The sequence below is a fragment of the Nerophis ophidion genome, linkage group LG26 (assembly GCF_033978795.1).
Source record: "Nerophis ophidion isolate RoL-2023_Sa linkage group LG26, RoL_Noph_v1.0, whole genome shotgun sequence".
In the NCBI taxonomy this organism is placed as follows: Eukaryota; Metazoa; Chordata; class Actinopteri; order Syngnathiformes; family Syngnathidae; genus Nerophis; species Nerophis ophidion.
In genome coordinates this window covers 347,090-367,192 of record NC_084636.1, presented here as the reverse complement: position 1 = coordinate 367,192, position 20,103 = coordinate 347,090, and the positions used below count along the sequence as shown (strand labels likewise).

General features: G+C 36.4%; 1 long non-coding RNA gene across 1 annotated transcript; it reads left to right on the top strand.

Annotated features, from left to right (window-relative positions):
- The first annotated feature begins 86 nt into the window (after positions 1-86).
- LOC133543564 (uncharacterized) lies at positions 87-3,300 on the top strand. Its single transcript, XR_009804407.1, has 3 exons — positions 87-2,216; positions 2,297-2,974; positions 3,060-3,300. It is a non-coding gene; the product is annotated as an uncharacterized LOC133543564 (long non-coding RNA).
- Positions 3,301-20,103: the final 16,803 nt, after the last annotated feature.

The following is a 20,103-nucleotide window of genomic DNA, read 5'->3' as shown; positions in this document are numbered from 1 at the left end:
CAATTTTAAAGAATCTGGTCATCTACAATACAAGGTAAATTTGTATTTTATTTGTCATGGTTTTTGTTACAAGGTTATGTATTTTGGGCTTTTTTTGTTTTGTTTCCTCGTGGTTTTTGATATCTACAATCCAAGGTTAATATCTATTAGGTCAAGTTTAAGATGTCAGGTCATCTATAATACAAGGTAAATTTTGTATTTAATTAGTGTCCATGGATTTTGTTGTCTACAAGGTCAATTTTAAGGAGTCTTGTCTTCTACAATACAAGGTAAATGTGTATTTTATTTGTCGTCATGGTTTTTGTTACTACAAGGTCGGTATGTATTTTGGGCCTTTTTTTGTTTCCTCATGGTTTTTGATATCTACAATACAAGGTTAATATGTATTTCATTTGTCATGGTTTTTGTTATCGGGTCAATTTTAAGAAGTCTGGTAATCTACAATACAAGGTAAATATTTTATTTGTCATGGTTTTTGTTAACTACAAGGTCAATTTGCGGGGTTTTGGTCATATACAATAAAAGGTCAGTATGTATTTAGTTTGTGTTTTTTGTTTCCTCATGTTTTTGATATCTACAATTTGTCTATTTTGTGTCATCATGGTTTCTATTAACTACAAGGTCAATTTTGGGTTCTGGTCATTTTCAATCCAAGTTCGATTTGTATTTAATTTGTGTCCTTTTCGTCCTCAAGGTCACTTTTGCGGGTCTGGTCATCTACAATACAAGGTCAATATGTATTTCATTTGTCATGGTTTCTATTAATTACATGTTTTGGGGGGCTCTGGTCATGTACAATGCAAGGTAAATTTGTATTTAATTAGTGTCCATGGATTTAGTTGTCTACAAGGTCAATTTTAAGGAGTCTTGTCTTCTACAATACAAGTAAAATTTGTATTTTATTTGTCATGGTTTTTGTTATTACAAGGTCGGTATGTATTTGGGCCTTTTTTTTTTTTTTCCTCATGGTTTTTGATATCTACAATACAAGGTTAATATGTATTTCATTTTGTCATGGTTTTTCTTATCTACAAGGTCAATTTGAAGGAGTCTGTTCATCTACAATACAAGGTCAATTTGTATTTTATTTGTGTCATGGTTTTTAACTACAAGGTCAGTATGTATTTAACTTGTGTCACTGTTTTTGTTTCCTCATGGTTTTTGATATCTACAATCCAAGGTTGATATGTATTTCATTTGTCATGGTTTTTATTAACAAGGTCAATTTTGGGGGGTGGGGGATCATCTATAATACAAGGTCAATATGTATTTTTTTTGTCATGGTTTTTAACTACAAAGTCAATATGTAATTTGTCATGTTTTTTGTTATCTACAAGGTCAATTTTAAAGAATCTGGTCACCTACAATACAAGGTAAATTTATTTTATTTGTGTCATGGTTTTTAACTACATGGTCAGTATGTATTTAACCTGTGTCACTGTTTCCTCATGGTTTGTGATATCTACAATACAAGGTCAATATGTATTTAATTTGTCATGATTTTTGTTATCTACAAGGTAAATTTTAAGGAGTGTGGGCATCAAAAATACAAGGTAAATTTGTATTTTAACTACACGGTCAGTACGTATATTGTTTTTGTTTCCTCATGGTTTTTGATATCCTCTAATACAAGGTCAATGTATATTTTATGTGTCATGGTTTCTATTAACAACAAGGTCAATTTTGGGGGGTGTCTCATCTCTAATAAAAGGTCAATCTATTTTTTTTTGTCATGGTTTTTAACTACAAAGTCAATATGTAATTTGTCATGTTTTTTGTTATCTACAAGGTCAATTTTAAAGAGTCTGGTAATCTACAATACAAGGTAAATTTGTATTTTATTTGTCATGGTTTTTGTTACTACAAGGTTGGTATGTATTTCGGGACTTTTTTTTTTTTTTAGGGTTAGGGTTTGGCCTTTGTTTTAATGTTTTTGATATCTACAATAAGTTTATGTATTTTGTCGTCATGGTTTCTATTAACTACAAGGTCAATTTTGGGGTTCTGGTCATCTACAATCCAAGTTCGATTTGTATTTAATTTGTGTCCTTTTTATCTTCAAGGTCACTTTTGCACGTATGGTCATCTAAAATACAAGGTCACTATGTATTTCATTTGTCATGGTTTCTATTAATTACAAGGTCAATTTTGGGGGGCTCTGGTTATCTACAATACAAAGTAAATATGTATTTTTTGCCATGGTATTTATCTACAAGGTCAATTTTGGGGGTCTGGTTATCTAATACGAGGTCAATATGAATTTTATTTGTGTCTCGTGGTTTTTGTTATCTACAAGGTCAATTTTGGGGGTCTGGTCATCTACAATACAAGGTCAATATGTATTTCCTTTGTCATGGTTTTTGTTATCTACAAGGTCAATTTTAAGGAGTCTGGTCTTCTACAATACAAGGTCAGTATGTATTTAATTTGTGTCCTCATGGTTTTTGTTTTCTACAAGGTCAATTTTAGGGGTCTTGTCATCGACAATACATGTTAAATATGTATTTTAATTTGTGTCATGGTTTTTGATATCTACAAGGTCAATTTTGGAGTCTGGTTATCTACAATACAAAGTCAATATGTATATAATTTGTGTCCTCATGGTGTTTGTCTCCTCAGTTTTTGATATCTACAAGGTCAAAATTGGTTTATTCCACTATGCAATGCAACACTCTTACCTAATGTTGTCCATGTATTCATTCATGTGACTAATTTCTCATTCTTACACCCTGCAGCGCTACAACAGTACACAAGTCTTACACAATGTGTTATGGAATATGCTCCTGCTTCTCCTCCTGCTGTGCGCACTGTTGAGTGCATGGCGGAGCACATCAACAGGTGTTCTCTCTCCGCTGCGGGTGTGCCTCTGCAAGAGATCTGCAATCAACACACCTGCCCGTGATGAGCAACCAGCCTTCATAATCCAGCGCGTCTTGAGATCCGGTGCCAGAACGTAGTTTCTCCTACCAGTACAGTAAGCCAACATATCTCCAGCCTTCCTGCTCCCTTTGTTCCCTTCCTGTCGCGTTTACGGTCTTTTGTGTTGTGTCGTCCTCCAGCTTCCTCTTCGTCTACCTGGACCCCCTTTGGATTCCTTCTTGCCTTCCTGGACCAAGACCTCGCTCCTGCCCTCTGACGTCCAAGCCTTTTTCTCCTTTTGGACTTCCACCTCTATCTCAACACACACACACTCAACACCCTCTGGTGACCACGCTCAGATAATACTTACACATAGTCACACTCCATCTCTTTAAGGTAATCACACACTGCACTCACATACTGAGTTGTCAATAAACACGCTGGCAGCTAACATCATCGTCTCTCTGCAGTCTTCTTCTCCCGCTGTTCTGTCACACAATCTTACTTATTTTGTCATTCATTTGTTCATCCACGTTATCATTCTTACACCATGCACCGCAACACTATAGTATAGGTGTAATATGATCAAACTTTCTTGTTAAAAGTATAGCAGCTGCATTTTGTACCAACTAATATTTTAATGCTAGACAAAAGGAGGCCTGAAAAAAATAGATAACAGTAATGTAGAGAGATGTAAATAACGCATGAATAATGATCTCAGCGTCTCTAGTGGACAAAATAGGGACATATTTCAGTGAGATTACAGAGATGAAAGAAGGCTGTTTTACACCCCTAATGTGACTGAAAAGAAAGTTGTGTTGGTTACACTCTTAATTTGTGACTCAAACGAGAGAGTTGGGTTGAAGATAATATCCAGATTCTTTATCGAGTAGCTTTGTGTAATTGTTTGGTTGTCAAAATGTTACGGTGGTATTATTAAATGGGTGTGGAATTGTTTGTCAAAAGTTACAGTGGTGTTAAGTGGGTGTGGAATTGTTTGGTTCTCAAATTTTACGGTGGTATTAAATATATGGATAATTGCTTGGTTGTCAAATGTCGCGGTGGTCTTATCAAATAGGTGTGGAATTATTTGGTTGTCACTAGGGGTGTAACGGTACGTCTATTTGTATTGAACCGTTTCGGTACGGGATTTCGGTTTGGTTCGGAGGTGAACTGAACGACACGGACATATAAGTAGCGCATCGCACGTTGTGTAAACAATGCACACCGAGGCACCATGAATTCATTTACGTGGACCCCGACTTAAACAAGTTGAAAAACGTATTCGGGTGATGAATGGAATATGTACTGTATTGTGCAATCTACTAATAAAAGTTTCAATCGATCAAAAAAAAACAACACACAGCATGCTAGCAACGACTGGTAGATAGACTGACCACACCTCCACTTTTCACGGGATAAGTCCTCTTTGCGGAGCTGTCCAGGTGGAGTTTCTTAAATGCCTCAAATGTCCGGCATTTTAAGTTATGGTTGCGTGTATTTTCAATGTACGTTCAGGGTTAAAGGGGCTAAAAACAAAAAAGTGGTGCATGCAGCGTTAACATTGGTGAGGGCGGGCCAGAGACAGAGAGTGAGAGAGTTATGATAAACGCGCATGCGTCGCCAGGCTCTGCTTTTTACACATACATTTATCACTTTTTGTTATCTATAGCAGGGGTGTCAAAAGTGTGCCCCGGAGGCCATTTGCGGAACACAGCTAATGTTTTAAAGGCCCATGGCACATTCTAAAAATACTATTAAAATAAACATAAACAAAAGTGAAATAAAAAAGCTTAAAGGCTAAATGTAATTTAGAAAAAGTTGCAATGTTGACTAATAAAACAAAGCTGTTTTTTTTTCTTTCAAACTGTCATTGCTCAAAACATAATATTGAATAAAAATTAATATTATCAATTATTGACCTATCCAAGTTTCCGATTTACTTCACATCAAATATTCCACAAAGAAAAATATTTTTGGTGGAAGATTTATCAAATGTGTTAAATCAAAAAATTTATATTTTGTTGTTTTCTTACTGTACCGAAAATGAACCGAACTCTGACCTCTGAACCGAGGTATGTACCGAACCAACATTTTTGTGTAGCGTTACACCCCTAGTTGTCACATGTTATGGTTGTATTAAATGGGTGTGTAATTGTTTGGTTGTCACATGTTACGGTGGTTTATTAAATGGGTGTGTAATTGTTTGGTTGTCAAATGTTACGGTGGTTTATTAAATGGGTGTGTAATTGATTGGTTCTCAAATGTTACGGTGGTTTATTAAATACGTGGATAAATGTTTGGTTGTCACAAGTGGTATTATTAAATGAGTGTCTTTGTTCAGCAGGACCGATAATCAGCATTTTCGTTTCCTTAGCGATGAGTTGCAAAACGTTAGCTGACATCCATTGTTTAATTTCATTAAAACACGCCTCTAGCTGACTACAATCCGGCGTGTGGGTCAGCTTTGGGGGCATGTAGAGTTGGGTGTCATGATCATAACAGTGAAAGCTAACACGTATGACGTCACCTAGCGGCAGCATGTAGATGCTGAAGAGTGCAGGGCCAAGGACCGAACCCTGGGGAACTCCACACGTTACCTTAACATAGTCCGAGGTCACACTGTTGTGGGAGACGCACTGCACCCTGTCAGTAAGATAAGAGTTAAACCAAGACAGGGCTAAGTCTGACATACCAATTCGTGTTTTGATACGCTCTAATAAAATATTGTGATCGACTATCGAAAGCAGCGCTAAGATCGAGGAGCAGCAACATAGATGACGCATCAGAATCTATCGTTAGCAATAAATCATTAGTCATTTTTGCGAGGGCGGTCTTAGTAGAGTGATTTGCCCTGAAACTGGATTGAAAGGTTTCACATAGATTTTTAGACGCTAAGTGTTCATTTAACTGCTTTGCAACAATTTTTTCGAGGATTTTCGAAATAAAGGGAAGGTGAGACACCGGTCGGTAGTTTACCATGAGGTCAGGATCGAGGTTAGGTCTTTTAAGGAGAGGATGAATAACCGCTTTTTTGAATGCTAGGGGAACAGTGCCCGAGGAAAGTGATAAGTTTATAATATTTAGCACTGATGGACCTAATAATACAAAGAAGTCCTTAAAAAGTTTCCCAGGAAGTGGGTCAAATAAACATGTTTGTTTTATTCCATTTACACGTAACAATTCTTCTGTTATTTCATCAAAACGAGAGAAACTATTTTGGATATTTGCAGTATCCGCCGTATATAGTCGTATCTGTGTTAATAGAACCTAGTTGTAGCTGGGACGCATTGTCTTTAATCTCCTTTCTAATAAGTTCAATTTTCTTATTAAAGAACTTCATAAAGTCATCTGCCGAATGGGTGGAGCTACTGGAAGGAGTCCCTTGTTGGGTTAGCGATGCTACCGTACTAAACAAAAATTTGGGATCGTTTTTATTAAGGCGGATGAGATTGGAGTAATTAGTTTTAGCTAAGGTAAGCATGCGTTTATAAGTTATTAAACTATCACTCCATGCTTGATGGTGCACCTCAAGTTTAGTCGTGCGCCATTTGCGTTCCAGCTTTCTACATAAGAATTTCTGAGCTCTAATTTCTTCTGTAAACCATGGCGTACGCCTTTTTGGAGCCTTTTTTTAACTTCAGCGGTGCTATACTATCAATGGTTTCGCGCAGGGCGTGGTTAAAGGTGTTAGTGAGGTTATCAATAGAGCCCACATACTTTGGGAATGGTGCCATTACCGAGGGCAGTGGGCCAGCAAGAGTTGTCGTGGCAGCATTAATGTTGCGGCTGCTATAGCAGTTATTATTATTATTAGCTTGCCGAACATGAGTCTGAACCTCGAATTTTATAAGGTAATGATCGGACATTATTTTAGTGGAGTATCATAACTTTGGAAACGGTGATACCTCTGACAAGCACTAGGTATATCGTATTACCGCTGTGATGCGTCGGTCCATTTATTATTTGTGTAAGTCCACAGCTATCGATTATAGTCTGGAGCGCCACGCACGCTGGGTCCGATGGGGTATTCATATGGGTATTAAAGTCCCCCATTATGATTATATTATCGGCGTGCGTCACTAGATCAGCAACAAACTCTGAGAACTCACTGATAAAGTCCAAATAGGGCCCTCGGGGGCGGTAGATAACAGCCAGGCACAGAGGCAGTGGTGTGGCAGACCTCATGGAAAGCACCTCAAACGATTTATATTTATTATTTAAGTTAGGACTAAAATTAAAGTTTTCGTTGTATATTAGTGCGCCCCCCTCCTTTTAAGGGGACGGGCAATATGCGCATTCGTATAGTTAGAAGATGCCTCATTTATTGCAAAAAAGTTGTCTGGTTTAAGCCAGGTTTCGCTAAGACCGATGACGTTAAGATTGTTGTCTCTAATGACCTCATTAACTAATAACGTTTTGGGAGACAATGATCTGATGTCTAGAAAGCCCATATTATAGGTAGTGGGCTGTTTTAAGGAGTTGTTGATAAAATGATCCGTAGTAGCAATATTAATAATGTTGCGTTTATTATGCGCAGTGTACTTAAAATAGCTACGACCATATCTAGGAATTGATATGACGGGAATTTTCAGATTGTCTACTTGGTGCCGCGTTAAACTGAACTCATCATAATTTGCCACCTCAGTAGAACGCATTTCTAACTCTGACCTAGTCATAGCAGAAAAACCATTATGTGAGTTGTTTATTATTCTAAGAAAATTGCTATGTGCACAGGGTTTATCCAGCCTGGCGCTGGCTAATTCTAATTTAACTGACTCCATACCCAGGCTAGCAGGCTCTGCAATTGCTTGTGACCGGGCTTGCACTAGTGCAGTTAGTCAAATGTGGCTCAATGCGAAATCTATGTTCCAAGACAAGAGGATAGCGCCTTCCTCAGCAAGCCAGGTTTGCCCCAGAAAGAGGGCCAATTATCAATAAACATAAGTCCCTGTTGTCTACAGAAGCTATCCAGCCACTTGTTAAGAGAGACTAATCTGCTATATCTCTCATCATTGCCTCTCCCAGGCAGGGGGCCAGAAACAATTACTCGATGCCTGGACATCTTTCTAGCGAGATTATGTTTCTCTTTGTAATCTCTGATTGTCTCATCCTAACGTCATTGGAGCAAACGTGTATATCTATGTTCGCATAACTAGTGGTGCGGTTAGCCTGTCGTACGTGTTTACTAGGCCTGTTGCGAGTCAGCTCCTTAAGATTAGCTTCAATGTCAGGTGCTCTGACCCCGGGAATACACTTAATTGTGGCTGGTTTGCTAAGCTTTATGTTTCGGGTGATGTAGTCCCCTATGACTAAAGTGTGGTGCCCGGTAGACTGGGGTGTAGGACTAACTAAAGGGCTAAATCTATTATGCGTCTCAACCGGTACACCGTAGCTTGTAGGCCGCTTAGGGCTGCTACAAGCTGGGCTAGTTAGCTCGCTACAGCTAACGCTAGCAGATGTGTCCGCAACATCTAAAGTTACGAAATGACACTGCTCTAACTGGCGGACACGGCTCTCTAGCATAGCCAACCTATCCATGAGTAAAGTGCACGAAGTGCAGGAAGCCATACTCACAGAACTTTCTGTCGCCGAGTGGAGTGCCAGCTGTCTTCGGGAAGTGGTGGTCACGGTGGCGGGGGAGTAGCTTCCTTCAGACCGGTACTGCATTTCTCCGCTAGCTTCGTTAGCTTAGTCGCTAGCTAGCTGAGGGCGGAGTGGTGAGACAGAGATCGGGTGATTTGCAAGTTAAATTGAACTATTAAATATGTTTGAGAAGTTGTAAATAAATCTGCAAAACAGTTAAAAGCACACAGAACGATACTTAGCTTTTTTGCAACAAAAGCAGTCAGCGGGCAGTCATTCACGTTGATAAAACATTGTCCTTTACAATTATAAAAGCTTTTTTTTTCAAATCTACTACTTTGCTTGCATGTCAGCAGACTGTGGTGCATCCTGCTAAAATCCTTTGTATTGAATGAATACAGAATCGCGTTGAATCGAAAAAAATCGATATATTATCGAATCGTGACTCCAAGAATCGATATTGAATCGAATCGTGGGACACCCAAAGACTCCCAGCCCTAATATATATACATATAAATATATAAATACATACATCCTCTCTTCTCTTAGGCGGTCCATCGTATCGAAGATGACGTAGCTTCCATTTTGTTGCTCTGGTGGGTGGCTATCGTTGCTGGCGACGATGCCACTCCATATGACTATGAAGTCCAATCCTGGAACCACACGTCCTGACACAATGGGGACATGTCAGGCCTGGATCAGGGGGCTGGGATGATTTTGGAATTGCAGGGTGGTGTCTTCGCCTCCGCTGATCCCTCCGTTGTTGGTTCCGACACTCCTCCAGGAACATGACCTCGTCATGCAACAGCGAACGCCAGAGCGATCAATTAGCTCCAGCTGTCTGAAGTTGCAGGGGTTTGATGTTGCAGCTCTTCAATATCCCTTTCAGTTGGTCTTTGTACCGCAGCTTTTGTCCTCCGGGCTTTCTGCTGGCTGAAAGGAGCTGACCATAAAGCAACTGACGAGGCAATCGGTGTCCTGGCATCCGGATGGTGTGACCAACCCTCCGGAGTTGTCGCTGTGCCAGGGTAGCCTCTTTGCTTATGGACTCAGTGTGCTGTAAGATGTCCGTATGAGGAACTTGGTCCTGCCATGTGATGCCAAGAATGCGTTGGAGACATCTGATGTTAAATGCATCAAGGCAGCGGATGTGTCTGCGGTATATCGTCCAGGCTTCTGACCCATACAGCAGAGTTGAAACACACACCGCCCTGTAGACTGACACTTTCGTTGAGTTCGAAGGTGGTTGTTTTCAAACACCCGAGAGCGCAGTCTTCCAAAGGCAGAGGAGGCTGAGTTGATATGAGCCTGGATGTCATCATCGATCTGGTATGTTGGTGTCAGAGTACTGCCGAGGTAGCAAAACTACTCAACGAGCTTGAGGAGTGTGCCGCTGATGGTAAAGACAGTGTGTAGGGATGGGGTCCTCTCCTGGATGAGAACCTCTGTTTTCTGGGTGTTGATCACCAGACCTAGTGAGCGGTAGACTGATGACATGGTGTCTAGTGCATGCTGCATGGCATCAGGAGTGTGGGCGAGGAGTGCGTAGCCGTCTGCTTATTGCAGCTTTTGGATGTTGGTGCCTGCCATCTTCGTCTTTGCCTGTAGGCGCCGGATGTTGAATAGGCTCCAAACCAGGCGAAACTCTATGGCGACACCACTATCCTTTGTGATGGACTGGCAGAGCAGGAGTGTGGCTGCCGCCAGGAAAAGATTAAAGATTGCTGGGGCCAGTACACACCCCTGCTTCTGTGTCTCTTGGAGGATGCCTTCTGTTGGAAATGTAAGGCGAAAAAGCATAATTTTCGCAAGTACCTTGCTGGACACTGAGAGAAGGGAGATGCCACGAATATATCCACAAGATGATATATATATATATATATATATATATATATATATATATATATATATATATATATATATATATATACAAACCCATTTCCATATGAGTTGTGAAATTGTGTTAGATGTAAATATAAACAGAATACAATGATTTGCAAATCCTTTTCAAGCCATATTCAGTTGAATATGCTACAAAGACAACATATTTCATGTTCAAACTCATAAACATTTTTTTTTTTTGCAAATAATCATTAACTTTAGAATTTGATGCCAGCAACACGTTACAAAGAAGTTGGGAAAGGTGGCAATAAATAATAAAGTTGAGGAATGCTCATCAAACACTTATTTGGAACATCCCACAGGTGTGCAGGCTAATTAGGAACAGGTGGGTGCCATGATTGGGTATAAAGGCAGCTTCCATGGAATGCTAAGCAATTCACAAACAAGGATGGGGTGAGGGTCACCACTTTGTAAGCAAATTGTCGAAAAGTTTTAGAACAACAATTCTCAACGAGCTATTTCAAGGAATTTAGGGATTTTACCATCTACGGTCCGTAAAATCATCAAAAAGTTCAGAGAATCTGGAAAAATCACTGCATGTAAGTGATGATATTATGGACTTTCGATTCCCTCAGGCGGTATGCACCAAAAATCGACTTCAGTGTGTAAAGGATATCACCACATGGGCTCAGGAACACTTCATAAAACCACTGTCAGTAACTACAGTTGGTCGCTACATCTGTAAGTGCAAGTTAAAACTCTACTATGCAAAGCAAAACCCATTTATCAACAATATCCTGAAACGCCGCCGGCTTGGCTGGGCCCACGCTCATCTAAGATGGACTGATGCAAAGTGGAAAAGTGTTCTGTGGTCTGACGAGTCTTCAATATCGATTCTTGGGGTCACAATTTGATAATAAATCGATTTTTTTCGATTCAATGCGATTCTCGATTCAAAAACGATATTTTTCCAATTGAAAAGGATTGTGTATTCATTCAATACATAGATTTCAGCAGGATCTACCCCAGTCTGCTCACATGCTGGCAGAGTAGTAGATTTTTTTTTAAAGCTTTTATAATTGTACAGGACAATGTTTTATCAACTTGCAATAATGTAAATTTGTTTGAGCTAGTAAAAGAACCAAAAATATGACTTATTTTATCTTTGTGAAAACATTGGACACAGTGTGTTGTCCAGCTTATGAGATGCCATGCAAGTGTAAGCCACTGTGACACTATTGTTCTTTTTGATTATTTTTATAAATGTCTAATGATAATGTCTATGTATATGTATATATATATGTATATGTATATATATATATGTGTATATATATATATATATATATGTATAAATGGGGGGTGGGAGGACGTTGTTTACATATTTGGTGTATAAATATTAAATGCATGTTTGGTGTATAAATATTAAATACATGTTTGGTGTATAAATATTAAATACATGTTTGGTGTATAAATATTAAATACATGTTTAGTGTATAAATATTAAATACATGTTTAGTGTATAAATATTAAATACATGTTTAGTGTATGAATATTAAATAAATGTTTAGTGTATAAATATTAAATACATACTTGGTGTATAAATATTAAATACATGTTTAGTGTATAAATATTAAATCCATGTTTGGTGTATGAATATTAAATACATGTTTAGTGTATGAATATTAAATACATGTTTACAGTGGACTTCTGCTGCAACTGCACACATAAAGAAATTCATTATTTCCAAGTGTGCCTTATTTAGAGAATAATAAGTATATAAACGATAAATGGGTTGTACTTGTATAGCACTTTTCTACCTTCAAGGTACTCAAAGCGCTTTGACACTACTTCCACATTCACACACTGATGGAGGGAGCTGCCATGCAAGGCGCCAACCAGCACCCATCAGGAGCAAGGGTGAAGTGTCTTGCTCAGGACACAACGGACGTGACGAGGTTGGTATTAGGTGGGATTTGAACCAGTGACATCGGGTTGCGCACGGCCACTCTTCCACTGCGCCACGCCGTTCTTAATTAAAATATTATTTAGTGTCCCAGACTTCCAATTGGTCCTTTACATGTTTAGTGTATAAATATTTATTAAACAACTGTTTAATATAATAATAATAAATACTTGCTTAGTTTATAAATATTAAATACCTGTTTAGTCTATAAATATTAAATACATGTTTAGTGTATAAATATTAAATATATGTTTAGTATATTATTAAATATATTTTTAGTATATTATTATTAAATATATGTTCAGTGTATGAATATTAAATACATGTTTAGTGCATAAATATTAAATACCAGTTTACTGCATATATATTAAATACATGTTTGGCATATAAATTAAGTGTATGTTTAATGTATAATTATTTGTAACATTTTTGGTTTATGAATATCAAATTCATGTTTAGTGTATGAATGACCAGATTTATGAAGAGGGAATGTGCGCCCTCCAGTGGACTTCTGCAGCAATTGAACACATAAACAAATGTATTATTTCCAAGTGTGCCTTATTTAGAGAATAATAAATACATGTTTACTGTATGAATGTTAAAAAATATGATTAGTAAATGAATATTAAATGTGTTTAGTATATGATTATTAAATACATGTTCAGTGTATGAATATTAAATACATGTTTAGTGTATTAATATTAAATACATGTTTAGTGTATAAATATTAAACACATGTTTAGTGTATGAATATTAAACACGTTTAGTGTATGAATATTAAATACATGTTTAGTGTATGAATATGAAATACATGTTTAGTGTATGAATATGAAATACATGTTTAGTGTATAAATATGAAATACATGTTTAGTGTATGAATATGAAATACATGTTTAGTGTATGAATATGAAATACATGTTTAGTGTATAAATATGAAATACATGTTTAGTGTATAAATATGAAATACATGTTTAGTGTATAAATATGAAATACATGTTTAGTGTATGAATATGAAATACATGTTTAGTGTATAAATATGAAATACATGTTTAGTGTATGAATATTAAATACATTTTTAGTGTATAAATATTAAATACATGTTTAGTGTATAAATATTAAATACATGTTAATGTATAAATATTTATTAAATACGTTTTTGGTGTATAAATATTAAATATATGTTTGGCATATAAATTAAATATATGTTTAGTGTATAATTATTTAATACATGTTTGGTGGATGAATATCAAATTCCTGTTTAGTGTATGAATGACCAGACTTATTAAGCGGGAATGTGCGCCCTCCAGTGGACTTCTGCCGCAACTGCACACAAATAAATTAATTCTTTCCGATTGTGCCTTATTTAGAGAATAATAAATACATGATTACTGTATGAATGTTAAACAATATGATTAGTATATGAATATTTAATATGTGTTTAGTATATGATTATTAAATACATGTTCAGTGTACGAATATTTCAGTGTATTAATATTAAATACATGTTTAGTGTATGAATAATACATGTATAGTGTACAAATAGTAGAATAATGTTTAGTGTATAAATATTTAATACATGTTTGGTGGATGAATATCAAATTCCTGTTTAGTGTATGAATGACCAGATTTATGAAGAGGGAATGTTCACCTTCCAGTGGACTTCTGCCGCAATTGCACACAAATAAATTGATTATTTCCTAATGCGCTTTATTTAAAGAATAATAAATACATATTTACTGTATGAATGTTAAAATATATGATTAGTATATCAATATTAAATGTGTTTAGTATATGATTATTAAATACATGTTCAGTGTATGAATATTAAATACATGTTTAGTGTACGAATATTTCAGTGCATAAATATTAAATATGTTTAGTGTATTAATATTAAATACATGTTTAGTGTATGAATATTAAATACATGTTTAGTGTATAAATATTAAATACATGTTTAGTGTATAAATATTAAACACATGTTTAGTGTATGAATATGAAATACATGTTTAGTGTATGAATATGAAATACATGTTTAGTGTATAAATATTAAATACATGTTCAGTGTATAAATGTTAAATACATGTTTAGTGTATTAATATTAAATACATGTTTAGTTTATAAATATTAAATACATGTTTAGTGTATAAATATTAAATACATGTTTAGTGTATAAATATTAAATACATGTTTAGTGTATAAATATTAAACACATGTTTAGTGTATGAATATGAAATACATGTTTAGTGTATAAATATGAAATACATGTTTAGTGTATAAATATTAAATACATGTTCAGTGTATAAATATTAAATACATGTTTAGTGTATAAATATTAAATACATGTTTAGTGTATAAATAACAAATACATGTTTAGTGTATTAAAATGAAAGACATGTTTAGTGTATAAATATTAAATATTTGTTTAGTGTAGGAATTTTAAATACATGTTTAGTGTATGATTACTAAATACATGTTAAGTGTATTAATATTAAATACATGTTTACTGTTTGAATATTAAATACATGTTTAGTGTATTATTATTTAATACATGTTTAGAGTATGAATATTAAATAAACGTTTAGTGTATTATTATTAAATATATGTTTGGTGTACAAATAGTAAAAATATGTTTAGTGTATAAATATTAAAGACTATGTTTAGTGTATGAATATCAAATACATGTTTAAATATTAAATACATGTTTGGCATATAAATTAAATATATGTTTAGTGTATAATTATTTAATACATGTTTAGTGTGTAAATATTAAATACGTTTTGGGTGTATAAATATTATATATATGTTTGGCGTATAAATTAAATATATGTTTAGTGTATAATTTAATACATGTTTGGTGGATGAATATCAAATTCCTGTTTAGTGTATGAATGACCAGATTTATGAAGAGGGAATGTGCTTCTCCAGTGGACGTCTGCCAAAACTGCACACAATAACATTATTTCCGAGAGCGCCTTATTTAGAAAATAATAAGTACATGTTTACTGTATGAATATTAAAAAATATGATTAGTATATGAATATTAAATATGTTTTAGTATATGATTAAATACATGTGCAGTGTATGAATTCTAAATATATGTTTAGTGTATAAATATTAAATGCATGTTTAGTGTATGAATATTAAATATAAGATTAGTATATAATTAAATATATGTTTAGTACATCCATCCATTTTCTACCGCTTATTCCCTTTTGGGGTCGTGGGGGGCGCTGGCGCCTATCTCAGCTACAATCGGGCGGAAGGTGGGGTACACCCTGGACAAGTCTCCATCTCATCGCAGGGCCAACACAGATAGACGGACAACATTCACACACTAGGGACCATTTAGTGTTGCCAATCAACCTATCCCCAGGTGCATGTCTTTGGAGGTGGGAGGGGCCTATCCCCAGGTGCATGTCTTTGGAGGTGGGAGGGGCCTATCCCCAGGTGCATGTCTTTGGAGGTGGGAGGGGCCTATCCCCAGGTGCTTGTCTTTGGAGGTGGGAGGGGCCTATCCCCAGGTGCATGTCTTTGGAGGTGGGAGGGGCTTATCCCCAGGTGCATGTCTTTGGAGGTGGGAGGGGCCTATCCCCAGGTGCATGTCTTTGGAGGTGGGAGGGGCCTATCCCCAGGTGCATGTCTTTGGAGGTGGGAGGAAGCCGGAGTACCAGGAGGGAACTTACACATTCACGGGGAGAACATGCAAACTCCACACAGAAATATCCCGTGCCTGGGATTGAACCCAGGACTACTCAGAACCTTTGTATTGTGAGGCAGACGCACTAACCCCTCTTCCACCGTGAAGCCCATGTCTGGTATAGGATTATTAAATTTAATAATGTCTAGTATAGTATTATTAAATACATGTTCAGTGTATGAATATTAAATATATGTTTAGTGTATGAATATTAAAAACATGTTCAGTGTATGAATATTAAATACATGTTTGTGTACAATAAAAACAAAGGAATACTTATATATGCATGTTGAGAATAATACATGAATGAATGCTTCATTTCAGAGAATAAATGATAAAAGTAATAAGTAACAGAATGTGTGACCATTAAATATCTGAATGTGAATAAATGTTGATATTATGCAGTAAAAAGAGAATGTTATTACTAAATGTATGTTTAATTTACATGTTGTACATTAACATTAGGTAACAAATAGGTGAATGTAGTGCAATTTAATAATGAGTGTTATTTTCAGCAAGGTACTTGTGTTGTACTTTGATGTACTCCTACTTCCAAGTGACTTTGTCAAGTACTAGTAAAGGAAGAGATGATGCAGTACTTGAAGTCTTTACTTTTGTCCTGAGATGAAGATCAACTTCATGAAGACACCTTATCAATGTCAACGTGACCAAAGTGGGAAGAAAGAAGGAAGGGGGCGGAGCCTCTTTCATTTTCTGATGTTAAGTTGGCCCTGTGATGAGATGGCCACTTGTCCAGGGTGTATCCCGCCTTCCGCCCGATTGTAGCTGAGATAGGCACCAGCGCCCCCCGCGACCCCAAAGGGAATAAGCGGTAGGAAATGGATGGATGAATGAAGTTCCTGGTCAAAGCTGTTATACATTATATGCCTTGAGCTCTTACTTTGAAGGCCCTAAGAGCGGAAGTGGTGACACGAGGAGTGCAGCGGAGATGTTTATATATGTCGCCTATACTGTATAAAAGTACAAAATAACAAACACCGAGGGAGGCTCCAGTTTTACACGAGGACCACTTTATTTACTTTCTTTCAAAAACCTCCGCTCCACTCAACCTCTCACCACTTCCGCTCTCAGTGACTTCAAAATAAGAGCGCGAGGCAAATACTGTATAACAGCTTACAACAGGAACTTAACATCACAAAGGGGCAAGCCCATAAAATAGGTTGCATTATTTTGTGGTTTTATACAGTATAGGCGACATATATAAACCATTGGTTACATTTTTTTGTTGTTGTTTTGTGTGTTGTGAGGCTCTGTATTTTTGGGGGGACAGGTTAATATGTTTTTGTTTTAACTGCCTGTGTTGTTTTTGCACTTATCCTGTTATTTGTGTTGAAACGAGGACGTTTCTTTTTGTAGGAGGGGAGGTATGTAACCTATTTTTATGGCCTTGCCTCTTTGTGATGTTAAGTTCCTGTTAGAAGCTCTTCTACAGTGTATGCCTTGGAGTCTTATTTTGAAGGCCCGAGGAGCAGAAGTGGTGACAGGTTGAGTGGAGTGGAGGTTTTTGAAAGAAAGTAAATAAAGTGGTCCTAAATAAAGTGTAAAACTGCAGCCTCCCTCTTTCTTATTTTGTACTTTTATACAGTATAGGTGACATATATAAACTCTCGCTTACAATAACAAAGACGCGGGCTCTAGTTTTACACGAGGACCACTTTATTTCAAACTTGTTTTTTAAATGTTTATTTACAAATTTCAACAATAACAAACAGATGAGAAACAATAATCAAAATAGTTCAAAAACAGTATAAAACATTACAAAAAATTATAAAAACAGTCCAAACAGCGCCAGGAGATTTTAAATTCAAAGTAACAAAATTAGAATACAAAAATATATATATATATATAATAACCAAGTGCAAATTAATTAAGCCATAGGCTCATTCAGATTCATTAAATAACTTAAATTTGGAACACAGTGTCATTGTTTTCAACTTTATTTCAACCCCTTTTTTTTTATTTATAAATTTCCACAATTACAAACAGTAAGTCCAACAACAATATAAAACATTACAAAACATTATAAAAACAGTCCAAACAGCGCCAGGGGGTTGTAAATTCAAAGTAACGAAAATAGAATACAAAGAAATGAATACATAATAAACAAAGTACAAAGCCATAGGCTCATTCAGATTAATCAAATAACTTAAATTTGGAACACAGCATCATCGTTTTTAACTTTATTTCAAACCTGTCTCTGCCTGCGTCACACAAGTGACGTCACTGTTGGAGAGCCATATAGCACACCGTGATTGGTGGATTCCTTCAGCTCCGCCCACAACGCTGTCAAGCACCATTCATATCAAACTCTCACTAACATTCAACTTTCATATTAGCGTGGGAGCCGCAAAATAAGATCTCGCGTGTCTGAGACCCTGGTCTAATATATATATAGATGTGTCAGAAGTGCTACTGACACTTTGATCATGTTTGCTTTTCCTGTCTTTGAAATCACTTCCCGTCCTGCTGCTCTTATTTTCTGTTCACTGTTTCCTGTTTGCTCTCTGTCTTTTGTGGCACCTTTATTCTCTGCTCCGTGTCTGCACACCTGTTCCTCGTTTAATTAGTTGTATTTAGTTCCACCTGAGTCCCTCCTTCACTGCCTCATCATTATTCTTTTTTGACGGATGTGGATCGGACGGGTTTTATTCGCAGTGAGTAATACTTTGCTCTTTTACACTGGCGTTCTATTGTTTGTCTTCATGCTTCTACCGTGTGCTTTATTGCTGATTTAAAGTTGTGTTTGTGTTGCTGTGACAGTTTGCTCTTTTACACTGGCGTTCTATTGTTTGTCTTGATGCTTCTACTGTGTGCTTTATTGCTGATTTAAAGTTGTGTTTGTGTTGCTGTGACAGTTTGCTCTTTTACACTGGCGTTCTATTGTTTGTCTTGATGCTTCTACTGTGTGCTTTATTGCTGATTTAAAGTTGTGTTTGTGTTGCTGTGACAGTTTGCTCTTTTACACTGGCGTTCTATTGTTTGTCTTGATGCTTCTACCGTGTGCTTTATTGCTGATTTAAAGTTGTGTTTGTGTTGCTGTGACAGTTTGCTCTTTTACACTGGCGTTCTATTGTTTGTCTTGATGCTTCTACTGTGTGCTTTATTGCTGCTTGAAAATTGTTTGATTCGCACTGCACGTGCACATGTTAGGAACACAACATGTAGAAACACACATTTAGTGACAAACATGCACATGTGTTAGGAACACAACATGTAGAAACACACATTTAGTGACAAACATGCACATGTGTTAGGAACACAACATGTAGAAACACACATTTAGTGACAAACATGCACATGTGTTAGGAACACAACATGTAGAAACACACATTTAGTGACAAACATGCACATATGTTAGGAACACAACATGTAGAAACACACATTTAGTGACAAACATGCACATGTGTTAGGAACACAACATGTAGAAACACACATTTAGTGACAAACATGCACATGTGTTAGGAACACAACATGTAGAAACACACATTTAGTGACAAACATGCACGTGTTAGGAACACAACATGTAGAAACACACATTTAGTGACAAACATGCACGTGTTAGGAACACAACATGTAGAAACACACATTTAGTGACAAACATGCACATGTGTTAGGAACACAACATGTAGAAACACACATTTAGTGACAAACATGCACATGTGTTAGGAACACAACATGTAGAAACACACATTTAGTGACAAACATGCACATGTGTTAGGAACACAACATGTAGAAACACACATTTATTAGTCAGTGACAAACATGCACATATGTTAGGAACACATGTAGAAACACACATTTAGTGACAAACATGCACATGTGTTAGGAACACAACATGTAGAAACACACATTTAGTGACAAACATGCACGTGTTAGGAACACATGTAGAAACACACATTTAGTGACAAACATGCACGTGTTAGGAACACAACATGTAGAAACACACATTTAGTGACAAACATGCACATGTGTTAGGAACACAACATGTAGAAACACACATTTAGTGACAAACATGCACGTGTTAGGAACACAACATGTAGAAACACACATTTAGTGACAAACATGCACGTGTTAGGAACACAACATGTAGAAACACACATTTAGTGACAAACATGCACGTGTTAGGAACACAACA